General features: G+C 42.5%; 2 long non-coding RNA genes across 2 annotated transcripts; both read right to left on the reverse strand.

The window, feature by feature from the left end:
- Window positions 1-344: 344 nt before the first annotated feature.
- LOC135256100 (uncharacterized) lies at window positions 345-2,654 on the reverse strand. The gene is made up of 3 exons (XR_010330372.1): window positions 2,310-2,654; window positions 1,222-1,535; window positions 345-704 (listed from the first exon to the last, which is right to left on the reverse strand). It is a non-coding gene; the product is annotated as an uncharacterized LOC135256100 (long non-coding RNA).
- A 2,228-nt stretch (window positions 2,655-4,882) lies between these two features.
- LOC135254877 (uncharacterized) lies at window positions 4,883-7,513 on the reverse strand. The gene is made up of 3 exons (XR_010329981.1): window positions 7,412-7,513; window positions 5,573-5,787; window positions 4,883-4,973 (listed from the first exon to the last, which is right to left on the reverse strand). It is a non-coding gene; the product is annotated as an uncharacterized LOC135254877 (long non-coding RNA).
- Window positions 7,514-7,671: the final 158 nt, after the last annotated feature.

Raw genomic sequence — 7,671 nt, forward strand, 5'->3', positions numbered from 1 at the left:
TACAACCTTTAGGGTGGGGATGAATAATTGTGGACGCTGGAGTTACAGAAATGATAAGTCTTCAAACTCTGAGGAGATAACACCACTAAGATACTTTCGGGTTTTCACTGAAACTGAGACTTTGAATGAACTAAATAGAGTACCTACATGGCAACTATGTGAAAAATAGCCTGACTTGAGTGCATGTGGTCACACCAAAGCTGTGAGTTGCTCTGTGGAATTGGAGCGACAGCGTGTAGGCTATGTAAAAGCACACTCCAAGGAGAAGGGAGTTATGCTCTCACAACTGAAGGACTTTCAAAATGCAGTTGTCAGTTAAATTCCATTTTATTTGAATTGCAATTTTTACAGACAGTTGGCACCAGGCCTGAACCCCCAAGACAATGAGCAAGTAAGATCACCAGTGGAATGAAAAACACTCAAAACTGTGGCGAGAAAAAACTCCCCAATGGGAAGAAATCTCGGGAGGAACCCGGTTGTAGAGGGGGAGCCCATCCTCCGCTGGCTGGCCTGGTGTCAACTGTAAAGATAGGCTGACAGGTAATGGAGAACGGCTGCTGCCTGCAGAGATGCAATCAAGTGGTCACACTATGCCACAGATCCCCAATGCCTCAGACATCTTAGCGATGACAAGGAACTGGAGGAAGTCCAGGGAGGCGTAGTCCGACAGCGTCCCACGTGGTGGAGTGGCGATGCCATGCACCCTGTGACAAAGGACAAGGTTTGGGAGGGATTGATAGAGAGATGTGGGTGGGCATGAGTGTCTCCTGTGTGAGAATGGGAGTGATAGACAGGTAGAAACAAACAGCATCTGCACAACAGAAGTCATATGGACAGCTCTTAATTTAGCCTGGCTTACCTAGTCTCTAAACTGACCACATCTACCCCCCTAGACTGGGCTGCTGGTGAATCCCAGACTCTTGTTCACCTTGCTGGAACATCTTCCAGGCCCAAGTTCATAAGAGCAGATCTAGTTCACCACTCCCAACTCATTTATGAATACGGATGTGTGTATGAACCAGTGACTTCTTCTACCTAAGATAACATACATTTAACAGCATACACAGAAACTATATTAGGCTATTCCTACTGGACTTGTGCATCATTATCAATATGTGTTGTTAGAACATAACTAAAGCTGTCTTATTATAACCCAAGTATCAAACTAAGCACTATTTATTTTGGAGCAATTCAATACAATTTTCGAGACTCTTTCCTCACCATCTTCTCCATCGTTTAATGCTTCTTGTGCTGTTTTGTGGCGACTTGACTTCTTTTGGCTCCTCAATGAGTTCAGATAAGTCCAGAGAGCTGGTGAAAGATCCCAGTGTCCTGGTAGCTCTGCTGGATCGCCCAGGACCAAATTCATAACTGTAGGCTAGTGGTGATCTGGGATCAAGTTCTAGCCCACTTTGCCTTCTTTGCCCTAATCAATGGTTAAGGCCAGGCTATGGGCCAAGGAAAACCGATCCCAAATCACCACTCCTAGAGGATGAATATGGCCCATGGCTGTTGTCCATTGCCATAAATGAATACTGCAAAAGATTAAAAGAATAAAGATCCGACTCAGCGAGATCAAACCGAAAGAATCATCTGGGAGCATAATTCCTTCACAGAATAATGGATGTGTGTACGAAGCAGTGACTTCTTCTTGCTAAGATAACATACATTTAACAGCATACACATAAACTATATTAGGCAATTCCTACTGGACTTGTGCATTATTATCAATATGTGTTGTTAGAACATAACTAAAGCTGTCTTATTATAACCCAAGTATCAAACTAAGCACTATTTATTTTGGAGCAATTCAATACAATTTTCGAGACTCTTTCTTGTGGGTGGGCATGAGTGTCTCCTGTGTGAGAATGGGAGTGATAGACAGGTAGAAACAAACATAGCATCTGCACAACAGAAGTCATATGGACAGCTCTTAATTTAGCCTGGCTTACCTAGTCTCTAAACTGACCACATCTACCCCCCTAGACTGGGCTGCTGGTGAATCCCAGACTCCTGTTCACCTTGCTGGAACATCTTCCAGGCCCAAGTTCATAAGAGCAGATCTAGTTCACCACTCCCAACTCATTTATGAATACGGATGTGTGTATGAACCAGTGACTTCTTCTAGCTAAGATAACATACATTTAACAGCATACACAGAAACTGTATTAGGCTATTCCTACTGGACTTGTGCATCATTATCAATATGTGTTGTTAGAACATAACTAAAGCTGTCTTATTATAACCCAAGTATCAAACTAAGTTTATTTTGGAGCAATTCAATACAATTTTCAAGACTTTTTCCTCACCATCTTCTCCATCGTTTAATGCTTCTTGTGCTGTTTTGTGGCGACTTGACTTCTGTTTGCTTCTCAATGAGTTCAGATAAGTCCAGAGAGCTGGTGAAAGATCCCAGTGTCCTGGTAGCTCTGCTGGATCGCCCAGGACCAAATTCATAACTGTAGGCTAGTGGTGATCTGGGATCAAGTTCTAGCCCACTTTGCCTTTTTTGCCCTAATCAATGGTTAAGGCCAGGCTATGGGCCAAGGAAAACTGATCCCAAATCACCACTCCTAGAGGATGAATATGGCCCGTGGCTGCTGTCCATTGCCATAAATGAATACTGCAAAAGATTTAAAGAATAAAGATCCGACTCAGTGAGATCAAACTGAAAGAATCGTCTGGGAGCATAATTGCTTCACAGAATAATGGATGCGTGTATGAAACATTTAACAGCATACACACAAACTATATTGGGCTATTCCTACTGGACTTGTGCATCATTATCAATATGTGTTGTTAGAACATAGCTAACTAAAGCTGTCTTATATATAACCCAAGTATCAAACTAAGCACTATTTATTTTGGAGCAATTCAATACAATAAATAAATTAACAAGAAAATAAATTTCAAGATACTTTTCTCCACAGGTCGCGAATGCTTAATCGTACACAATATTGAGATCCCCCAATGCGTTTCAATTGACCGCGTTTCAATTGGTTAGCCAATCCTAAACTAACCAAAACTGCCCCGCATTATAGCCTAGGCCATGTTAATGCTTTCCACATGTCCTGTGTTTTACTGAATTTACCTTTTGTAGCTTCATGGTCCGAACACAATTATTGCAATTCAGAGAACAGCAAACCCAGCACTGAAATCCCAATTTAGCTAGATTTCTTCACTTGCTGCATGCAAAGCGTTACGACATTTACAGCAAATGTCTAGTCCGCTAACCTTGGCTGAATGTAGGGCGTCCACATTGAAAGCCAGGTCATCGGCGGTAATAGCGGCTCCAAAGTCGATCAGTTTTACTTGGAAGGGCTGGCGGCGCTGATTCACGAGCATGTTTTCTGCTTGATGTCAGTTTGGCCAGGGCTGTGACCACCTGGAGAACAACCTTCCGGATGTCCCATATTTTAAACTTCATCAGCGCGTTGGCTTTCAGGAAGGCATCCAAGGTCTGGTCCATTACCTCTTCCACCAAGTAAATGTGAAACTCGTCCGCGAAAGCTTCGTAAAAGCAAACGATGCGGTAGATCGAAAGCATTCTCGCCCGTTAGAGCAGCGAGAAGTCGTGCTTCTTGAATGCATATCCTCGAGTCGAGTGAACACGGGACATTCTCTTCACGGCCACCATTTTCCAGTCGCTACGACGCTGGGCCTGGCGACCTGGGCGAACATACCATGGCCTAAGCTCTCGACAGAATCTCGACAGAATCCCGAAAGCGTCCCGAACGTCCCGAAAGCTTTGTCCTGCCACAAAGAACATGAGTTTGTACAAGGTACAGTACTTGACCTGTTTTTTTGTTGTTGTGTGTTAAATTTATATATGAAATTTCAAACGTTTTGATGACGTAACAACAGACCATGCATTTTCCACATGGGACTTCTATTGCGTCACGTTCTGGTAGTCATAACTATAAATGCATTCAATGAATGGAAAAATTAAGCAAAAATTCATAATAAATAAAATCAATAAAAATTATGTAGCCTACCGCTACATAATAGCGGTAGGCTACATAATAATCCCAGATCCAGAATATAAATTAAAGCAGGGTGAAATTGATTCATCTGAATTTATCATCTAAACCAGAACTAGGTCCGCATTGGTGGAAAGGGGGTATCTGTGGTGGATACTCATCTTGAGAGGGAACCAATAATCATAAGATTATACTCACTTGAAGAATGCTGTCTGTTTTACCTGGATATTACGTGCTCTACAGCTAGATAATGATGCTGTGATCTGATGGGTGAAGGGACTTTTCATTCCTCCTGAAATACTCACCACTACCACTGTCGGCCCATGATGAAGAGCAGGAGCCATCATGAACGGATTTTTGCCTGAGGAATAACCGTCACTAACCGCCCCTCACTGGGCACACATTTAGGCTCAGGTACAGTTCCGGCCTGCACGTGCCAAGTGGAGGCAATTACACATGATAAAATGATGAATCTGTCTTTATGTACTGGGCTGAAGGCAGCTTTTGCGAATAACAGAAAACAAACTGATGGCCTGACTTTTAAGTACAGATTTATTTGTATTGTATGCAGACACCACATTCCCTTTAAAAAATAAAATTTTAACATGCCATTTGCAATGCTTATCATCTGTATGACTGGCTATTTATAGGAGCAGATGTTGCTCATCTGAGAACTGAGCCTGGGGGCTAAAGCCCTGCAGAGGTTTGCTGGTCTTGTGCAGAGATTCTAAGACGTCATGGGTTTGGGTAATCAGGGTTCAGGACAATGTCAGAAATTGATTAGAAGGATGGCAGGTGTTGATTCGCTGAACTTTGGAGAATGGCAGGTGCTGATTGGCTAGCCTTGAGAGCATGGCAGTTGACCATTTGCTGAACTTGGGAGGACAGGAGAGGTGGAACCTCTGTAGTTAGGAGGATGAGAGGCACTGAGACGTACTCGGTTGGTTTTGGTCGTCGGATCCAGAACTGACGACCACAATCCTAGTCAATCGTCTACGAAGAGTGAAGGTCAGACGGAGAGGTCAGAACATCTGAAGGTACCTTAATGTAGACAGACATTCAAAATGTATGCATGCGTATGCGTGCTCCCTTCGGTTTCATCATTGATAAAATACCAAATGGCACCACCTGCTGGAACACCGTGGAAAGTTAACATTTTGTAGGCCCTCTCTTTAAGATTTACAACGCTTCTCTGGCATTTAACCTATACCATCAGATGCTGTGGGGTCATTTCACCTTTCATTAGAGATACCGTCGATTATAATTTATTGTCAGATTTCTCTGTAATTTGTCTTGTGTCACAAGCCGTACACCTTTTCACACGGAGGAACAGGAACACACTGATACTCTTAAGACAGACGGTACTAACACATTTGATTAATAATAGATCATTATAAAAGGCACACAGGTACCCATCTAACCCATCTTAACTGCACTGGCCCACACTGCACCCTGCCCATAGCACATTGGCACAGTTACATTTCATTTCCCCAGCCCACAGCACTTCCCCATGTTCCCTGTGCTGCCCATGGAAAAGTGCGTGATGGAGAACTACACGCGGCCCTTCCAGCACCTGTGCGTTTAAGACTTACTGCATTAAGAGCTTCTGGTCCTGACGGCGCCGGCGGATGCAGCAGAAGATCGAAACGGCCAGAAATACTACCAGCACCACCACGATGATGATGATGAAGGTGTCGGATTCCAAAAGTTTCCTGAATTTTCCAAGAATTTTCTGAAATTGCCTGTAATTGGTGGTGATGTGAGGCTCTGAGCTGCCCATGGTCCAGGCCCTGCCCCCAAACGCGACCTGCAAGAAGGGAAAGGGCTAAAGCTCATCTATGAGCAGAAACTCCAGCACAACAATCAAACACCATCATCACACACTGATTGCTGTGTCAAGTGCAAATTAGGGAAGACACGACTTCAACAGAAACCATTTGTATTTATGTAAATAATTACATTTATGGGGGATGAGTATATTAATTTTGCGCTTTCATCTTTATGAAATGTTGGAGAGCAGGTGCTAAAGGGATATGAGATTTAAAATAACCAAAAATGGCTAATGGCGCGGCGCTATCAGTGACTCACAGATGTAAACAAATCATGATTTGCTGAGCAAAATAATTTTCAGTGATTGACAACTTCATTGTCACCCCATCTTTCATGAAAACTCACTCTGACGACCAATGAACTGCGATAAACGAATAATATTAACAACAATAATTTTTACTTTTTTTGTTTTGTTTTTACAAAATAAGAGGCCTGTCCTTATTACACACGTATTTTATGCTAATGTAGACAGCTTTTTAAATAATAAATGATCAATAGGCTACATGTTTTAATTGATTTGGGACCGTCAAAAACACTGCAGAACGTAGGCTACCTATTAGGATTGCAAGCTGTGTTTCCGTTTTCTCTGCTCTTACAATAACCGGAGGAAAGCTTATTATCCTGAAGATAATAGAGCCAACATAAATAACCGGATTTTGTTTTGTTACGCAACAGGCTGTCCCCTGTATGACAAATTACGACGTAATAGTGTTTACCCGAGCGGATGACTTGGCTCTTACAACAAGGTAGCTAGGTTAACCCATGGTCCGATTAAATGGTTTCTGCTACCTGGGTAAATAGATTATTTTTGAGAATCACCAAGTTCGTCACAAAACTCATAATGCTATTTGCTAGCCAGCTAGATCGTTACGTCATTATGTGAGAAAGACATTTAAACATTTGTTTGACAAATAGCACCCTTGAAAGCAGGCGGAGCCTGGAGGGGATTATGCGTTTGGTCGCGCGTGTTTGTGCTTGTGTGTTTGTGTATCTGTCCGCAGCTAATCTCTAACCGGCCGCTAGGGGCTGCAAGTGATCAACAAGTGCTTCGCCTGGCGGAGATCTGCACTCTACTGAGTGCACTCTTCTAGTTTGAATTGATTTCCATCATTGTCCATTGAAATGCATTGAGTGCTAACTCCTCACTCCTCCTAACCGGCCGGTAGGGGCCGCAAGTGATCAACAATTGCTTCCAAACGGACAGACAAGCCTGGCGGAGATCTGCATTCTACTGAGTGCACTCTTATAGTTGAAAATAAATTAGGCTAATTCCTAAAGCAGCTTCTGGTGTCTTGTATGTGATTTTAAAATGACAAATTATAATTATGTCATGAAATGATGGACATTTGTGGAATAAAAGTTTCTTGTGGAAATGATTCTGGGCTAGACTAGGCGGGAAAACGTCCGCCATACGTTTACAGTTAACAAAAGCTATAGCAGAACATTCCCACAACTTGCACGCGTTTACAAACCATGATTTCTAAAATGACTATCCAAAGACTAATAATCTTTAACTAAGTTATTTCTGTTTATCTGTATTACGATATCTTTACTGATGCTCCCCGATGTGAACAGTTAACTTTTTGAACTTCATTACGCACCCTGCTCTATGAACCCTCGTTCGCCATTCGAGTCGTCAGGCATCGGGAGAAAACGGAATTTACCGAAGGTGACGTCAGACGCTTCGCAAGTCCTGTGCGCTAGCTGCGAAGAGGCAACAAGACACATTTTTTTATCGACAAACGTTCAAAAATACAATGTGATACATTAAAACAATATCAAAGACAAATTCTGTAAATATGTATAAGAGACAACTACAATAAGCACAAATGACACTGATAAACGGAAAGAGCAAAGGAAA

Source organism: Anguilla rostrata, chromosome 5 (assembly GCF_018555375.3).
Source record: "Anguilla rostrata isolate EN2019 chromosome 5, ASM1855537v3, whole genome shotgun sequence".
Lineage (NCBI taxonomy): Eukaryota > Metazoa > Chordata > Actinopteri > Anguilliformes > Anguillidae > Anguilla > Anguilla rostrata.